Raw genomic sequence first — 15122 nt, forward strand, 5'->3', positions numbered from 1 at the left:
GCTGGGGCTGGCTCGGGCTGCGGCGCTATTGGCCGCCTGGGGCGGGGTGGGGCGGGGCCTGCGCAGAGGCGTTGACGCCCGCGGGCGCTGTGGGGCGAGGGGTGCCCCTCCAGGCGGCGGAGACGGTCTGCGCCCAGGGGCCTGCGCCGCGGGTCAGTGTGGGCGGCGGGCGTGGCCCGAGCGCCGGTACCAAGCGCGCAGGGGCTGTGGGCCCGAGTGTGTGCTGAGACTTGGACGCGTGCGGTGACGGGCGGGACCGTGGCGCGCAAGGAGGACCACCCTGGCCATCCGAGGCTGGGGTGTGGGAGGCCCTGCCTAGGAGTCAGTTGACTGAACAATTGGACGAGTTTAGCAAACAATATGCGTGTTTGTGTTAGAGCTGCCTGGACCCAGACGGAGGCTGCGAGAGCAAGGGCAGCCCAGAGATTTGGAGACCAAGCCTTTGGGGCATTGGAGCTTGAAACACCTGGATTATTTTTGAGAACCTCCTTGGAAGGTGGAGGCTTCCTCGGTTATCACCTCATTTACACCTCCTACGCCCCCCACAGTGAGAACCTGGAGGCTTGGCCTCCCCTATACTCCATGACCACAGCCTTTCCGCTGCGTCATGATCCTTCCAGACTGTGTCCAGAGCTGAGTTTCTAGAATTGTCCCCCTTCACTGTTCCCTCCCACACTTAGAGGTCACAGTCCTAGGGCTGGCACAGGGGTAACTGACTTCCTAGGAGGGCATTGCCCCAAGCGTAACTGCACACTTGGGTCCCAGACCCAGCTCCTCCACTCCCTTGCTGAGTGATGCTGGAAGATTTCTTGAACTTCAGTGAGTTGGTTCCATCTCCTCACCTGCAAAGAGGGAGCACTGACACTTGCTAAAGATACCCAGGAGACACTGAGGTGCGGAGCTGAGGGCTAGCACAAGTTCTGTTTTCTGTTACATTCTGTTTTCTTTTCCTATTCTGTTATTTATACAGTACATGCACACTTTACCAAATTCAAAAGATACTGAAGGTTTACAATGAAAAATGAAGTCAAGTCTCTCTTCTCTCTCAGCCACACAAATTCCCTTCCTCGAGGCATCCACTATTCCTGGCTCCTGTGCCTCCTGGAGAAAGATTGTCTGCAATACCTCAGTAGACATATATATGTTTTTCTTTCATACACAAATAGTAGCTTACTGGTTGCACTTACCGTTTAACTTATTTTATCTTGGAGAGCTGTGTAAAAAGCACCCTCATGCTCTTTGTCACTTTATCAGTTTCCCATCATGTGGATGTAGCGTCTCCTTCCTTCCTTCCTTCCTTCCTTCCTTCCTTCCTTCCTTCCTTCCTTCCTTCCTTCCTTCCTTCCTTCCTTCCTTCCTTCCTTCCTTCCTTCCTTCCTTCCTTCCAAGGTTTTTTATTGACTTATAGAGAGAGAGGAAGAGGGAGAGAGAGAAACATCAATGTGAAAGTGAAACATTGATAGCTGCCTTCTGTGCACCCTCTACCAGGATAGAGCAGCAACCCAGGCATATGCTCTGAATGGAAATCGAACCAGAAACCTTTGGGTGCACCGGACTACATCCAACCAATTGAACCACACCAGCCAGAGCTGTACCGTCATCCCTTGATGGGTCCCCCTGTTGGTGGGCAGGTTGTTGCCATTATTTGCTTTCACCAAACAATTAGCATGGCTCATACATCATTTTGCAAGTGAGCAAGTGCAGCCAAGGATAAATTCCAGGATATGGAATCCCTGGGCCAGAAGACACGTGTGGGAGACTTCTGTAGGATTTGCCAAATTTCCTGCTGCAGTGATTGTTCCAGTGTACACAGCCACCGACATACAGAAGTGTGCCAGCACCCCCTTCCCCCATGTCCTCACCAATCTGTGACCATCGTCCAAGCAATGGGAAAATAAAGGTTTCTCAGGGTACTTAGGGCTAATTTTTTAGGTGGTTTATCAGAGCCATTATCAGTCATTCTTGGTTACTAAGATTTGCCCCCTCTGCCTGGTTGTCCTTTAGGCATGTTCCCCTCCCACCCCCCACCTTTGGATATGGGCCAGGCCACTGGGGACTGAGAAGCAGCTTTTTAGCTTCTGTAGATTTAGGATTCACTCCCTGTACTGTGGGCTACTGATGAGGCCTGGGTGGTGGGTGGTGGGCAGGGAGGGCCTCTGTGAAAGTCAAAAGTATTCAGGTGTTGCTGCAGGCTAACCCCTTCACCCAGCCTGGAGACATGCCCTCCACCCCCCCACCCCCTCCAAGGCCAAGCCAGGGAAGCCCAAGCTGGGCTTCTTTTGTCCAATTCAGGACACAGTCTTTGCTCACCCCCAGTGCTGGAGAGCTTGCCTCCTCCACAAGCAACTCTGTTTATCTTCAAACTATTCCAGCTGTGAGCAAGGCCTGGACCCCCACCCCACTGATCTGCCAGAGTGGCCCTTGGAGCCTACACCAAACAACCATGGCTATTCTTCCCAAAGCCTTCAGCCTACTCAGCTCCAAGCTCCATGTCCCTTTTCCCTACCCTGCCATGAGTTCTAGACCCCACACTGACCTTGTCATTGTCTCCTAGAGAGCCTCCACTTTGTCATGTTCCCTTCTGGAGTGTAGTAGCTTCCAGAGTGAGGTTGGGGCCTGGGCCTCCCTACTGTGCTCTGTGCTGTACAGAACAGACACGAACAGATCAAACCCTGTCTTCTTCTGGACACTAGACCTTCAATGATGCCACCACAACCCCCTTAGCTTTGTTGGCCACACTTCCCTGGTTTCTGGTCCTAAAAAACAGAAACCAGCTCCAATTAATTTAAACAGAAAGAGGTTCATTAGAAGGCTATCGAGTATGTCTCAGATTCTCTGCGAGGGCCAAAGAACCAGCCCAAAGTCCACACCCAGTCCGGAACAATTCCCCAAATCACCTGCCAGAAGTGGCTTGGTGCCAGCCCTGGCCACAGACCACCCCCCATCTCACACCAACACTGGACACCAGGTGCTGCCTCTACAACTGCTGGTCTGCTGCATCCCCCTCATCACCTGGAGACTGGGACGGCGCTGTCAGCTCTGGGTGGGCGGGGCCTGCCTCAGAAGACCAGGTGGGGGAAGGGATCAGACCTGGGCAGAAGAAAGGGGTTCAGATGTTGGGCATTCCAGAGTGACAGTATTCACTGTACGGTCTTTTTTTTTTTTTCTTAAATATATCTTTATTGATTTCAGAGAGAGGAAGGGAGAGGAAGAGAGAGATAAAAACATCAATGATGAAAGAGTAATTGATCGGCTGCCTCCTGCATGCCCCCAACTGGGGATTGAGCCCACAACCAGGCATGTGCCCTGCCCTGGAATTGAACCAGGGTCTCCTGGATCTTAGGTCAATGCTCAACCGCTGGGCCATGCCCAGCCAGGCCACTGCAGGGTCTTGAATCTCTCCATGTTGCACCCCAGATGACATTAGTTTAATACCCACTAAATGCCACCTGGCACCCACATAGTTTTCTCATTTGGTTCTCATGACAACTTGTGAGGTAGGTGCTGTCACCCCATTTCCCTGAGATTCCTGTGATGTGCCCAGCATCCTGCACCAAACTCCACTTTAAAAGGGAGGGAGGAGGCTCCAAGGGAGCTGCCAGTGGGTCTCAAGCTGCTGCCCCGTTTCATCCCGGCTGACACTTACCTCTGCATTGCCTGGCCCTGGCCCTGTGCCTGGGAGCACAGCCTCTAAACATGGGGAATCCCGGTGGTCAAAACAGAAGATTCAGCCAGAGAGGAGCCAAGCTTCCAGCATGTTCCCAGAAACCAGCCTCTGGGGAGCGGGTGAGTCAGAGGGCAGGTCTGAGAGGGGAGCTCAGCCCTGGAAATGTTGGCCTAGACCCTCCATTTGTTGTGCGTCTACAGAGGGGATCCTTTCGCTGAGCAGACCACTGCCCTCCTTTTTTATCCCTGTGTTCGTTCATTCATTCATTCATTCATTCATTCATTCATTCACTCAGTCATCTGCTTATGTATTCTGCATTCACTGAGTATCTGCTGTGTGCTAGGCCCTGTGCTGAGCACTGGGGATCCAGAGAAAAACTCGCCATGGTTCCTCCCCTGAGGGGTTCACAGTTGAAGGGAAGAGATGGAGGTAGCAAGGTGTTTAAGTGCCAGAGTAGAGAAATGCCTGAGGAATATAGAGGAAAGAGCCAGTGACATTTGAGCTGGATCTAGAAGGATTGATGTGGGAGCAGCCTGAGCAAAGGTGTGCAGGTGTGATGAAGGCTGGGTGTTCTGGAAACATCCAAGAGGGAGGTGTTGAAAGCTTATGGAACGCAAGCCTGTGCAAACAGATAGGTACCAGCCAATGAAGGACCTTGACTGCGGGGAAAGAGCTTGGATATATTCCTGCACAGGGTTTGAACAGAGAAGTGACAATGGATGGACTTGGTGCTGGGAATGCAGTGGATTGGCATTTGAAGTGTCAGCTTGAGGGTCTCCTTCCCACCCTGAACTTCCTGTGCTCCTCACCCATGTGAGTGGAATATCCCTTCTTATATGATATTTTTAGAGACCCACAAATATGTTCTCATTTCTTTTAGAATCAAAAAGAAAATGAATATAATAGTAATGAATATGTAACAATGAATCCATCCTGGATTGTATTCATCTTTATATCAAAGTGGTCATAAAATATAAATTTAATATCTTGGTTCATATCAGTCAAAAGCGCCTGAGTTCATGAAAATCATAATGCTCCCTGGCACAGGACAGGAGCACCTCTTGAGTTTCAACACATGCCTTTGAACTTCACAGCAGATTAGTAATGCTGAAGGAAAATAGTGTTTGAGTTGCAGAGTCCGGGTCTTTAAGCATCAGAGGAGCTTGGGTAGGACCAGTTATCTACCGCTCCAGCCTCCACCGGAGGCAGGGAAAGAGGCTTAGACAAGGGGGAGTCCCCTGGGTGCTACCCCAGGAAGGGGGTCAGATGCCAAATTGCCTGAGATGAGAAAGGAAGGTTCAATCAAGATCACATTGAATGATAGAAAAATAAAGTTTTACTCCGGGAACTGCTGAGCTTGTGTATTGCAGGCCTTACCCATCAGCTAGGGCTCCACTCTACACTCCAATAAACATTTAAAAATGCACCCATGCTGGAGGAGGGAGGTGAAATGGGTGCAGGTGGTCAAAAGTTACAAACCTCCAGCTATAATATAAGTCCTGGGGACGTGATGTACAGCATGGTGACTATAGTTAACACCACCATATTGTATATTTGGAAGTTGCTAAGAGATAGAATGGGTAAAGAAAATGTGTCATATATATATATGAATACTTTTAAAAAGTATTAAAAAAGAAGAAAATCCTGCCTTTAAAAAAGATTTTATTTTTTAATTTTTTAAAATATGTCTTTATTGATTTCAGAGAGAGGAAGGGAGAGGGAGAGAGAGAGAGAAACATCAATGACCAGTCACTGATGGGCTGCCTCCTGCACGCCCCCAACTGGGGATGGAGCCAGCAACCCGGGCATGTGCCCTGACTGGGAATCGAACCCCGATCTCCTGGATCCTAAGTTGATGCTCAACCACTAAGACATGCCAGCCAGGCTAAAAAAAAGCTTTTAAAAAGAAGGAAATTCTGGCTCATGCCACAACATGAATTAACCTTGAGGACATCATGCTAAGTGAAATAGCCAGTCATAAAAAGACAAATGTTGCCCGATTCCACTTATATGTGATACCTAGAGTAGTAAAACTCAAAGAAATAGAAAGTAGCATTGTGGTTGCCAGGGTTCTAGCCTGAGGGAGGGAAAATAGAGAGTTGTTATTTAATGGGCATGGTTTCACAAGATGAGAAAGTTCTGCAGATCTGTTGCACAACCATGAGCATATAGATAACACTACTGAACTGTAAACTTAAAATGACTAAGATTGTAAATTTTATACTATGTATTTTTTACCCCCCAAGATTCAAATATATCCCAACTTTATATGTACTTTTTGGCTGTAAAAATATTTGAAGAGATTTTTATAACTTAGCTTTTGAAGCTGGTTGGGTACAAGTAACTGGTTTGATTTACTGCTGGCCTTGATTTCTCTGCAAGCATCATGCCTTCTTGGGAACTTGGGGATTCTTACAGAGTGAGAAAATGTGACCTACAAATCGTTTTCATGCTTTAAAGTACTAAATTTCACAGTAGATGAAGCTGACATGTTGCATTTAGAAGCTATTTAAGTAAACATTTACTATTTTAAAACATTTTGTGGTTTTAATATTTTGCAGCCAATGCCTCCCCCTACCCCCACCCTTCTCAAGGACTTTGATGAGCTGGAAGCCCTATGCCCATGGGACCTCCTAGGGAAAACTGTCCCCGCCCAGAGGAAAGGCCTTCTCAGGCAATCCTTCCATCCTCCCATCAGACAGTGGCAGCCAGTCCCTGTCCTGCCACTGCCAAGTCTCGATGGCAGCCCCCACACGAAGGTCAGAGGGGCCCAGCTAGGGACCTGCAAATGCTGAGCACAGGAATCTGTACTAAACCCAAGGCCACAGGGAGCCCTGGCAGGCTATGGGTGAGCGACAGCAGTGTGCCAAGAAGCCTGGACTTGCCAATTGTGAGAAGCCTGGAGGAGACAGGCTGAGAGGTATTCACAGGCCAGATGGAGTTCTGTGCCCAGCCGCCCCCTGCCCTGCCAATCTTGACACCCTTACCTGCCCCCATTTAGACAGATAGGATTAAATATAACTTTAAAACGGAGGCCCACAGTGATGAGTGTGAGCCCTTGAGCCAGACCACTGAGTTTAAATCCTGGCTCCTCTATTATAATAGAACCTGCTGTGTGACTGCAGGCAAGTTAACTCAGTCTCTCTGGGCCTCATTTGCTTAATCTGTAAAGTGGGGCAGCGGTGGCTGCACCGCACAGAGTAGCTGTGACTAGACCATGTTGCTGTCGCCTGACCTCAGGAGGCACATTCACATGCTGAGCCTCTCCGGGCTCCAGGGCGAGAAGGATGGATGTGTGCCAGACAGGGGCTTGGCCCGGGGCCAGTGCAGCTGCAGCTGGAACGTAAACCTGTTGTGGCTTCTGGCGCCACGGCCTCCCTGCTACAGCTCCAGACAGAACTCTGACTGGAGTGACAGGAACCAGGAACCTCGGGGTGAAGGTTGGAGCCGCTGGGTGGGGGAGCAGGAGGTGGAGGCGGCTCCTGGTCCTCAGCCGAGCTCCCGCTCAGACAGCTCTTGTACACCCTTCACACCCAGCAAGCCCTCCCCTTCTCCACTTGTGCAGCTCCTGGTGCACTGTGGCTACTCAGGACCCCAGCTCCTGGGTGCCTCCCACCCTCAGCTCACCGGGGCCCCTCTGCCCAAGCTGTCTCTAGCAGGACTCACATGGTCCCTCCTGGGGTCTCTGCTTCTGCTTTACCTGAGATCTTCCGTGTGACTGTCCCCCCCTCCCCTGCTGGACCCCACACAGTGTCTCTTCACCCACGTCTCTCCGGCCTGTGCCTGAGTGAGGGCAGCGAGGCGGTGTGAGCCGCGCAGCGGGACCAGGCATCCCAGGGTGACAGACAGCTCCCCACGCTCCCAACTCCTCCTCGCTGCTGTGGCCACAATAGCATACAGTGGGTGCTCCATAGGTGCTTGCTAAATAAACACAGCCTGCTTTCTCCCAGTAAAACACACCGATCCTAAGTGAACAGCTTGTTGAAATTTTACACTTGCCTACACCTGAGTAACCATTACCTAGATTAAGATCTAGAACATTTCCAGCCTCCATCAGGCTTCCTTAGGCCCCAGTCCAGTAACCCCACCCTCAGGGATAAACTCTCTCCCAAACTGATCACCACAGTTAGTCTTACCTGCTTTTGATCTCCATTTGGATGGAATCATACAGTATACAGCATACTTCGGAGAGACTGAGTTCAGTTCCAGGTGACAGGGAAAAAAGCAAATATCACTATAAAGTGAGTCACACGAATGTTTTGGTTTCCTAGTGTATCTGAAAGTTATGTTTACACTATACTATAGTGTATTAAGTATGCAGTAGCATTATGTCTAAAAAACAACGTACACACCTTAATTTAAAAATAATTTATTGGGAGCAAAAATTGCTAACCGTCACCTGGGCCTGTTGGGAATGGGGTGCTGACAGACTTGCCTGACACAGGGTTGCCACAAACCTTCAAGTTGTAAAAAGCACAATATCGGTGAGGCGCATTAAAGTGAGGTATGCCTGTAAATTCCTCTGTGCCAGCTTCCCCTCAGCGCAGTAATGACCGGGACATCTGCACGTTGCTGCCTGTATCAACAGTCCCCTCTTCTTTATTGCTGAATGTATTCTACGGTGTGGATGCGGTTCCCTCCATAGTTTGCTTGTCCCTTCACCCTGGATGGACATCTGTATTGTGTGCAGTTTGGGGCTGTGAGAAATAGGCTGCTAACATTCTTGAGTGCATATGAGTGCAGGAGTACTCATTTCTCTCAGGAGAACTTATGGCCAGAACTGCTGGGTCCTTGGGTGGACATAAGAACGCCGAGTCCTGCCCTGGCCGATGTGGCTCAGTCGGTTAGAGTGTCATCCTGAACACTGAAAGGTGATGGGTTTGATTCCTGATCAGGGCACATTCCCAGGTTGCGGTTCTGTCCCCGGTTGGGGCTTATACAAGAGGCAGCCTATTGATGTTCCTCTCTCTCTAAAAGGAAAAAAAAAAAAAGAATGCTGAGCTCTAAGCAGGTTGATTCTTATCCCCCACATTTCACACCTGCCCCTCCATCTCACCAGTGGACCCACCAGATCTCGCCTCCACTTCGTCCAGGAGCCGAGGAGTTGAAACTCCAGATTCCTCAGCCTCGTTTGGCAGAGCAGGACAGCTGTCCTGATCTCGCTCTTGCCATCCTTGTGGGCCCAGGCCCCCCTTTCACAGCTAAAGGGCCCACTGGGCTGGTCAACAAGGAGAGAGCCCTTTTCCCTAAGAGGACATAGAACTTTCAGGAGCTGAGATCTCCCCTCAGGGCCCTTCAGGACTGTCTACTTGGGGGATGTCCCTCTGTCCTAGCCACCTTCCCCTCATAGGGCAGGACAACTAGAAGCCCAAGGAGGACAACAGGCAGCTGGAGACTCACAGAAAGGTGGAGTGGGAGAGAATAGCCCACAGACAAATGTCCCACTTTGGGGACTAAGCCTGGAGATGTAGGCTCAGGGTCCAGTGTCTCTGGGCATAGGGGCAGCTTTTGACTTCTCAGGGCCTTAGCACAGGCTTCATGTCCCTCCAGCATCCAGGTGGGATTTGAGACCTGTTCTCCCCTTCACCCTGGCCAACCAAGCCTTAAATCCAAAGCGAGCCAGTGGGGACAACCAAGGCCACATCGGCCACACCTTCTCCAAACAGCCTAGGCTGGAGCAGGTCCACAGTGGGAAAAGGAGTCTCCTGCCCTGTCGAGGCAGAGAAGGCCTCCGTTCAATGCCTGCAACATTCTCAGAACCTTCTCTGGGCTGGTGGCTGGTTAGAGAGACCAAGCTGTGGCCCCAGGGCAGTGGGCAGTCAGGCTCCAGGACCATAGGTGCTGTCGTCCACCCCGCCCTTGGCCCTCAGCCCAGACCCAGGTTCCTCTCTTCCCAGAAATTCACCCCCCTGAATGGAGCTACGTGCTTTGCCCTCGTTAACCTTCTGAACCTTCCAGAAAGGAGTGGAAACGCCCTACATCATCCTCCTTCGGAGGGAGCTGGGGGTGGGATTGGGGGAAGGTAAAGGGACCACCCTGGCTGCTGCCCAGATCAAGGCCAGGGATGGAAAAACGAGGAACCCCTGCCTCCCCACCAACGGCCCTGCAGCCCCCTCCCCTCTAGCCATGTCCCTCCAGCCAAGCTCTGAGACCCCTCCTCCACCCCCCTGCTGGGTTCCCATCCCCTGTGTTTTCTGCCCTGGTGGCACTTACCACACCTATTTTTCATCTGTAAAATGAGACTAATCATGGGATCACCCCAAGGATTTGGGGGTTCACATGTGTGAATTGTTCAGGCCAGTTCCTGGTGTCTGGTAAGTGCTGTGCAGGGGTCAGCCCCTCCTCTGAGTCACCATGTCCTTCTGTGTGTGGCCTTCTCTGGCTTGGGTTGGAGTGACCAGGGGTGGCTGACAAGGGGGGCCTGAGTCCCCCATCTCTGTTTCTGTTGCTCTCCACCTATTCCTTCAGTTCCTTCCGTCTCTCTCAGTTCCTTTACCTCACCAGGAGTGAATGGAGAGCCAGCTTTATGGGCAGAAAGGAGATATTCTTGGGGTCCTTGAGATTCACAGGGGACAGTAACTTGCAGTGGAAGGGGTCATAGGTGGCAACAAGGAGAAGATGATGTATGAGCTGGGAGTGAAGGACCAGGAGGATTTGGGCTCTAAAAAATGGATGGAAGGTGAGGATAGCATCAGGAGGGCAAAAAGAACACGTGTGAGCCCTCGGGTCATCACCCCAATGACACAGGGCCTGAGTCTGGGCAGCTCAAACAGCCCAGCAAGCAGGAGTTCCAGCCCGTGCAACACCATGTCCCCAGCATCCTGCAAGTCCCCAGGGGGATCCCAGGAATAGCCTGCATCTTGGCCTGAAATGTTCTCCCAGCGAGATGCCTCCCAACAGGGTGGCTCTCTCGGGTCATGTCCCTTGCATCTTTGTGCCCTGAGATGGAAACATCCCCCAGGGAGCTGCTGGGGTTAGACCCAGAGCAGGCCACTCCCAGACTCCAGAACCAGCTGATTCCTCCTCTCCTGGCCTCATAGCCCCTCCTCTCGGGCCTGCCTGGCTTCCAGCACCCCTGGGACTTCAGGCCCCTCTGTGTGAGCCAGCATTCCTAGGAGAGCCCAGGTCCCATGCCAAAGAGGGGGTGCAAGTATACATCTATGGGGAGCAGAGCTGCCCAATTTCCTACAACAGTCCACTTGGCCATCCAGGCCCCTGCTGCAGAGGACAGCTGGGTGTCCGGCGAAGGCCAGGGCATGGAGGCAGCACAGCAGGACCAGAGGTTGCAAAGGGCTTTGGGGGCAGGGCCAGCAGGAGGGGGGCCTGGGGTGACCCTCTATCTACCGCTTTGGGCTGACGTGCTGCGAACGGTCCTGTCCCTGACATACATTCTCTTTCTTCTTCTTTTTGCTCTGTTTTTTGCCCCTTTTCTCTGCTGAGCCCAAACCTGGAACCAGCTTTCTGATTTTATCTTGTATTTAATGGGAAACGGCTGTGCCCATCTCTGGGCCAGCTCAGACGGCTTCCCCTCCAGGAAGTGAGTCCTCACGGCTTGTTCTTGTCCAAGTTAAAAATAGAGACAAGAGACAGCGAGAAACAGGCAAAGAAACATAAGAGAAGGGGACACAGAGAAACAGCCAGCCAGGAAGATAGAGCGGGGCAGAAAGAGGCAGCGAAGAATGCGGCAGGTCCCCTCCTCCCATCCATGTGTCCATTTATCAGGCTGATATCAGGTGACATGTGGCCCACTGGATGTCACTTCATGACTCAAGACCATTGTCAGAGTCTGTTTTCCCAGGTCTGTGCCCTTGAGAGCTGGAGTGCTGAGTGGGTTGGTGCAACCATATCTGTGGTCAGTGTTACCTGACCAGCTCGTGCTCCAGGCCCGCAGAAGAGCCCAGAGAAGCAAGCCCAGGCATGGCTGGGGTCCCCATGAGAATTTGGGGGGATAATCCCACCCATACCATGCTGGCACTCCCATAGCCCCTGAGGTCAGGCCCTGGGCTCAGCACGGGGCAGATACCAAGAAAATGGCTTACATCTTTGTGGCCAGGCTGAGTCTATCACATGTCCCCAGTTGGGGGGGGGGGTCAGGGAGAGAGGTTGATGGGGGTCTTCTCCAGCCTTCGGTCTGGGGATTGGAGGACCACAGTACCATGAGGTGCGGGGCTGGGGGCCACTCTAGGTTTGGCTATGGGGGAAGCATGGTGGCCTGAGGGGTCTCTGGGCTATCCAGTCAGAGGCAGCCAGGACCCCTGTCCTCTAACACTCTGGGATCAGCTCCTGCAGAGTCCTCTCCCTGGCCTGAGGCTGCCCTCTGTCCGGGACAGGACTGTGTGGTCATCTGTCTACCCCTCTCCAGTCTGGAGACCACAAGAGGAAGGGTCTGATTGCACAGGATCTGCACAGCCAGCCTGTGCCCCTCTGTGATGTTGTGATACAATAAGAATACTGTAGTCCCCCCTTATTCACAGTTTCATTTGCCCACAGTAAACTGTGGTACAAAAATATGAAATGGGAAATTCCAGAAATAAACAATTGATAGGTTTTAAGTTGTGCGTCGTTCTGAGTAGCATTATTAAGTCCCGCTCCGCCCTGCTTGGAACATGAATCACCCCTTTGTCCGACACATCCACCTGCACCTGCTCTTTACTCCTTACTCGCTTAGTAGCCAGCTCACTTATCAGATCGACTGTTCTATTATTAGTCATTGTTGTTAATCTTATTGTGCCTAATTGTAAATTAAACTTTATCGTCAGTATGTATAGGAAGAAGCAGAGTGTATACAGGGCTCAATACTATGTGAGTTTTCAGGGGTCCAGTAGGAGACTTGGAGCATACCTCCTGTGGATAAAGGGGGGACTACCGATGTAATTTGGTCTCTGTCCCTGGTTCCTGGCACAGAGCTCCTAAAACCCTTTTGAGTGGTAGGGGTGAGAGGAGCATCTTTTGCTGTTCATAGTGTTGTTCACGATTCAGGCTGCTCACTAGAGGAACTAACCATGGGGTTAGAGGGCTGGGACTTTCAGCCCTGCCCCACCCCTATAATGTCCAGGTAGGGGTGTTCAATCACCAATGGCCAATGCTTTAATCAATCATGCCTGGTAATGGAACCTCTATGAAAAGACAATGGGGTTCAGCCCGGCTGGGCGTGGCTCAGCGGTTAAGCATCGACGTAGGATCCAGGAGATCAGGGTTCGATTCCCGGTCAGGGCACATGCCCGGGTTGCGGGCTGCAGCTGATCAATGACTCTCTCATCATTGATGTTTCTATCTCTCTCTCTCCCTCTCCTTTCCTCTCTCTGAAATCAATAAAGATATATATATAATAAAAAAAAGACAATGGGGTTCAGAGAGCTTCTAGGCTGGTGAGCACACAGAGGTGCTGGGAGGGCGGCACACTCAGAGAGGGCACGGAAGCTCTGCTCTGCCCCTTCAGAGCCAGCCCTGTGCATCTCTTCTATGTTGCTGTTCCTGAGCTGGATCCTTTTTCATAAACAGGAAATACTCAGTAAACGGTTTTCCTGAGTTCTGTGAGCCATTCTAGCAAATTATTGAAACTGAGAGGGTGGTTCTGGAAATCTCTGATTTATAACCAAATTGGACAGAAGTATGAGTACCCCAGGCACGCACTGCTTACAACTAGTGTCTGAAGAGGGGATAGTCTTGTGGGACTGAGCCCTTTAACTGTAGGGTCTGCACCAACTCCAGGTAGTCAATGTCAGAATTGAAATTGTGGGACACTCAGTTGGTGTCCAGAGAGTTGGAGAATTGGTTGGTGTGAAAATAACCCATAGATTCAGTGTCAGAAGTGCTGTGAGTAAAAAACAGACTGTAATACCCTCTGAGTTCCTTCTGTGTCTTGCTCTGGGCCCAAGAGGCTGGGACATGGACCATGGACCACACCATCCAGACCCCTCTACCCTCTTGCTTCTGGTGAGGTGTGATCAGTGGAGGCACCAGAAGGCGGGAGGAGAGAGGCAGGGGTATTTACTCAACAGCTCCCTCCAGGGACTGTGTCCCTCTATCTACAGCCCCAGCTTTTGCCAGATGGACCCTGCCTATGACTTCTACTCACTGGTTCTGGAAACACCACTCCCTCCCATCACAGCAACCCTTCAGGTACAGGAGTACTATGGCCCCATCAGTGCCTTAGGTCACCCTGTCCTGTTGGTTCTCCTAACTCTGCCCACACCTTTGTAAACTCTCTCAATTGCCCTGCTAGAGGCCTGCCATCTGTTTCCTGCCAGGGCCAGACCCTGGCATTGGTTTGTGGAGTGCAAAGCCTTAGGGTCACCTAGTTCAACCTTCACTTCTTACATAAAGGGACATTAAGGCCCAGAGAGAGTGAGTGATCTGTCCAGGGTCACCCAGCCCCAGAAAAGGCTGTGGAAAGACCAAGACAAGTTGGAAATCTGTTTGCTTCCTCCCCTGCCTGTCCCTCCCAGCCTGGCTCCCCCAGGGCCCGTGAGCGTTTCCTGTACAGCAGGAGCAGGATGTGTCTGCACCGGCTAATAAACCAATTAGGGCCATGTGCACCTCCCAGAGATAGGCACCTAGAAAGCCAGCCAGCATGCTCCTTCCCTGATCCCCTGCCCTAGTGGGTGAGGCCCTCCACGTGGCATGGGGTGCTTCCTGGCCTCCCCCCACCCCACCTCGCCCTCTAGCTGCCCCCAACCTGGCCACCCAGCAGTCTCCAACTGCTTCCAGGCCTTTGCACATGCTGTGGCTCTCGCCTGGGTACCCTTCCCATGTCCACCTGGCATAGTGCTGCCTCTTCTCCAAGGCCACACCCGCTTAGGAAGCCTCCTCCCAGCCTCAAAGTCTGTGTTCCCTCCATCCCTGTGTGGTAATGACTCTCTCCTCCCCACAATGGTGGGCAACTTGAGGGCAGAACCTCACTCGAGGCAGAACATCTCCGGCCCTTCAGGGCCAACCAGAGTGCAGTGATGATGGAAATGCTGGTGCCTGGGTTAGGTTCAGGGCTGGAGTCAGCTCTGGGCTGAGCCCAGCCTTCTCTGAGAGCTGAATTTCATACTCACTTTCTGCTCCCCGGGCCCAGAGTAAGCACAGGGGCCTGTGAAACTTTGAAGCTGCGCCTCTTGTGCAGGAATTGGAGAAAGGGGAGGTGAATGGCTCTCAGGCCTCCAGCTGGGAGGTGAGGCCAGCTGGAGAGAGGGGCCACAGGAGGCTGCTGGGGATGAGGGGGCAGCAAGTGTCAGACATGCAGGGCAGGTCAGCCCATTCACCTCCTTGGTTTGGACTTAGCCCAGTGGGCAGTGTGCTCACCCTCATTTTACAGATAGGGACACTGAGGCCCGAGGAGAGGCTTGCCCTGCTCTAGATGGCTTAGCTGGCCTCGGACCCGGGACCTCAGCCCTGGTACTATATCTGCCTAAGAACTCCCCGCCCCTACCCAGGGGATCTGAGGCAGAGAGTGGGGAGACTGCCAGGT

Source organism: Miniopterus natalensis, chromosome 3 (genome assembly GCF_054644295.1).
Source record: "Miniopterus natalensis isolate mMinNat1 chromosome 3, mMinNat1.hap1, whole genome shotgun sequence".
Taxonomy (NCBI): domain Eukaryota; kingdom Metazoa; phylum Chordata; class Mammalia; order Chiroptera; family Miniopteridae; genus Miniopterus; species Miniopterus natalensis.